Below are 4,361 nucleotides of genomic sequence, written 5' to 3'. Positions count from 1 at the left end.
ATATACTTTATCTATAAGGCTCAATTTAATTTTAATTTTTTATAAATTGATTTTAATTGAGTTTTTTGCCTGTAATTTTGGATTTTGTCCCTAATATTATTATTATATATATATATATATATATATATATATATATATATAGACAACGAATAGAAATTTGTAACAAAACCCCAAATTCATGTTGACAAAATCTGCTACACGTGAGCTGGTGAAATATGTACTTTTTAAACGTATGGTAAACTAAAATTAGAGATAAAAATAATATTGATATTCGAATAAGACAAATTCATTTACTTTTCTAACTGTATATCGTAATAAAAACAGATACTGTTTCACTTTCTTCGTATTATACTAGTAATTGCTAAAGGCCATACTTACGAAGGTAATATAATCTATAATGATAGATGCTGATTCGGATGGATATAATTGTGCATGCTAGGGAGTAGCTGCTTATCGAAATTGTAATAATGCGACAAGATGATTTTTCGGACCATACGAATTGTATGTAATTATTTGAATCATCAATGATAAACTGAAATCTGTATTAATACACTTAACGCTAGCTTGCATGGAGATGATAGTGAAATCAATTCTATCAACATAAATAGACGTAAGCAGATCAATTGAGATATAATTAGTGTTTTAAGCAAGATGTTCTTAATAGATGTACGATAAACATAAGTAACATAAACGAGAGAGTTCGCCATATTTAGTTTTGTTAAATCATTTTCACCTAATTTGCTCTCCACAGTTCATCTCGTTGTTGCACAAGGAAAGAATTTCATTTGGTAATAATAGTTTTTTTATAAAAGGAATTTCTCTATGTCTCATTAGATGTGAACAAGAAAATATGTGATTCGGGGGAGATAAATTTCGTACTGGGGTTATAAATATTTAAGACTAGCAATGCACCCCGGTGTTACCATGGTGTTATGACCTACATTCACTTTGTATTATTTTCTCCTTTCTTATTGGCAAAATCGGCACACGAGGTAACACCAAAAACATGTAAAATGGCAGCTTAGATTAGAAGGAAATCCTAATATTGCACCCTTAATGACCTCAAATTTGTGCGAACCAGCTCCGTTTTGTTGTAAGTTTTTGTAGTAAAATAGGGTTTTTGTGCAAAAACGTAGTTTACTTTATCTCATACAGCAATATTTGCAACTCAAGTTTCATGGTTACAAATCGGGTAATGTAGAACCTGAAATATTTCTTACCCGTCCCATAATATTTGTTGGTAACTGTAAAGAACATATATATGCATTAGATTCCCCAACAAACAGCCATGTTAAAAAATATTATTGTTTTCTGCAAGCATATTTGAGATCAGCTTATATCAATCTTCAGGCCAACAGAATAACAAAGGAACTTGTTGGGCTGTAAATATATATATGTACATATATAAGAATATGAGTTATGAGCTAGGAGGGCTAGCGATGTGGGCAGTTTGACATATATGTTTAGGGACGCTGTGCATCTTAAAATAAAGTTACGGTAGTATGCAGAGATGGAGCAGTAGTAATGGAGCGATGTATGGCTTCATGGGTGATGACCGGGGAAAGCCTAAGAAATAAAATAAAGTATATTATTTACATTACTTATATTCGACGGATATTTTTCGAATTTACATTATTTACATTCGACGGATATCTGGATATTGACGGGTGTGCTGCACAATCTTTGTTGCTAACACAACGTTTCGGCTGATGTACCATCTAGCCTTCTTCTGGTATCTTGTTGGAAATTTCGAACCTGGGCTTTCATTCCTCAGGTATTCCTCCTCCACCTTCTCTGAACTCTTCTCAATCACTGGGGTCGCCACGTCAGCATTTTGCTCCTGCTCGTCACCCTGTTACTGCTCTTCCTGTTCACCTTTCTTATTCTGGGGACACCTTTCTCTCATGCGTCCCCTTACTCCACACTGGTAACTCATACTACTACTACTCATAATTTCACTTCCTCCGGCAGTATAACTCATCTGCTATTTTGTATTCCTTCAGTTTACCTCTTTCGTTCTCGTTACTTTTAAAACTTTCGCTTTTTCCTCCACATTATACATAATGGCTGCCACCAGCCACGCCTCCTCAATCTCCAGGGATACTCTGATTATCCTTACCCTGGCAACTCGTTTGCCATAGTAAGTCGGCAGAAGTACCCACTCTGGTGTCCTTAGTGCCACAGTAGAGTGTTTTATCATCTCTCGCTCGCTAGCGAGCCTTACATCCGCTGTGCCGTATTTTTTCCCTCTGGTATAGAATGTTGTGAGGTTCTTTACCTCCTCCAAACACAGTTCTATGGCTTCCACAGTAGCTATTTCAATTCTTTTCGTTGCCGTGGACAGCGTTCTATATACTACTGCCCGTTTAGTTACGCTCGCTGTCAAATCTTGTGGCAAGGTCAACCTCAAACTAGTTCCGTCCTTTTCAATCAGTTTGTTAAATTCCTTTAGCTTTTTTTTCTCCATTTTCACCTCTCTAACCTGTAGTACGTCTGCAGTTAAACTTCTTCCAGTGGCTGCCGCATAGCTTCCGGTTGGGACTGCTTCGTTTTCCATGCTTCCACTTTTCACTACTTTACTCGTAATGGGGAAGAAAACAATTATAAAAGCACAGCAAAAAAACAAAACAAAAAAAAACACCATCTAACAATTCAAAAATTCAACAGTGAAGTCAAACAATAGGTTCACCCTTACGGGAGACCTTCAACAATTAATCAACAATGTGACCTATATCTAACAGAGATCAAACAATGGTTAATGCGAGAAATTGCTACTAGCACGATCCTGCATGCTCTCAGGATGCTCATTGGCATGTGACAGATTTTGTTTTTAACCGTATTGGAGATTGATACACTGTTGACTGTGGACATGACATTTAAGTACTGTTATCGACCGACTACTCAAATATGACCAGGTAGTACGAATGTCATGGTTACGAGCTGGAGATTTCTATCAGCCTCTGTTGGAATGAGATCTCATCCGACACAATATGCAAAACCAAAAATCGAAAAGAAAATATTTGTATACACATCCTGCATAACCCTAAAATTAGTTGCATATACAATAATAATTAAGGTTCAAGGGTTAGTGTGTTGGGCTTAGAATCATGAGTTTGTGAGTTTGATTCCTGGACTGGGCTATGTATTGTATCCTTGACCAAGACAAACATTTTATTTCAAATTTTCACGCAGCTCTAGAAATGAGTTGCGGCACCACTGGTGCTACGTTGTAACAACCTTTACTTTTTCACATGGACAACATTGTTGGTGTGGATAACAGAGACTGGAACGTATGGGTGACTGCTCGTCTTCCACACACAGCCTCGCCGGAGTTTGGTCCTCGAAGTTGGAGTCTTTCTAGGTGCAATCTCATGATCGTTCATGATGAAGGGGAACTTTACCGTTTACGCAATAATAATATAGGAATTTATAGAGTTCACAAATAAGTACAAGATATAAAAGCAAAATCAGAATATATGTAAAGATTCTGACTGCATTAGCCATACACGTAAACAGGCGTCATTTATTTTCAACATCTATAATGAACGACATGAATTACACGATTATGTCAAAATAAATATGATATCTAGGAAGAAAGTTCATAATAGAAATTAATTAAGGAACACTGAAATCAAAAGAAAGATGTTTTCTATAGATAATACGCCAATTAGATACAGAATGTATATTGTAAATATAGTGGCAGCTGAAGATAAGAACGCCAGATATTCTGAGAGAGCAAAGACAATGAGTTGCAGCATGAAACAAAGAATACCATAGATGACCAACATTGAGTTATAACAGAAATCAATATATTTGTTAATATTTGGCAATTCTCGACTAAAATAAATTTCAATGGAACCAAAGCATCGCTTACATCTGCGTGTCTAAACTTTTAAGAGAAAGTACGTTAAATTTCAGATGTTATCAAGTAGATAACACCAAAAGTATACAATCGATAATGTGCAACACAGTAAGCAGAAACAATTCACTTAAACCTAAAAAAATGAAAAACAAAAACGTTATCTCTTCATTGAATTCTGCAAACACAACGCGAGTAAATTGTTATATTCAATGAGCAAAATTCGAACACAACATTTCTTAATGGAATGAATGAGTATCAAAACATGATAATGAAATGAAATTACACAAGACATTCCGAAAGTCTTGTCTAGAACAAATTATAGATACAGGCGTGGCTATGTGATAAAACGTTTGCTCCCCAGCCACATGTTTCCGGGGTCTGTCCCACCACATTAAACGTTGGGCAAGCGTGTTTTTCTATAACCACAGATCGAGTTGATTTGGTAGAAGAAAGCTAAAAGTAGCCCTTTATGTATATATATATATATATATATATATAT

The sequence above is a fragment of the Octopus bimaculoides genome, chromosome 4, assembly GCF_001194135.2.
Source record: "Octopus bimaculoides isolate UCB-OBI-ISO-001 chromosome 4, ASM119413v2, whole genome shotgun sequence".
In the NCBI taxonomy this organism is placed as follows: domain Eukaryota; kingdom Metazoa; phylum Mollusca; class Cephalopoda; order Octopoda; family Octopodidae; genus Octopus; species Octopus bimaculoides.
This window is presented reverse-complemented; position numbering follows the sequence as displayed.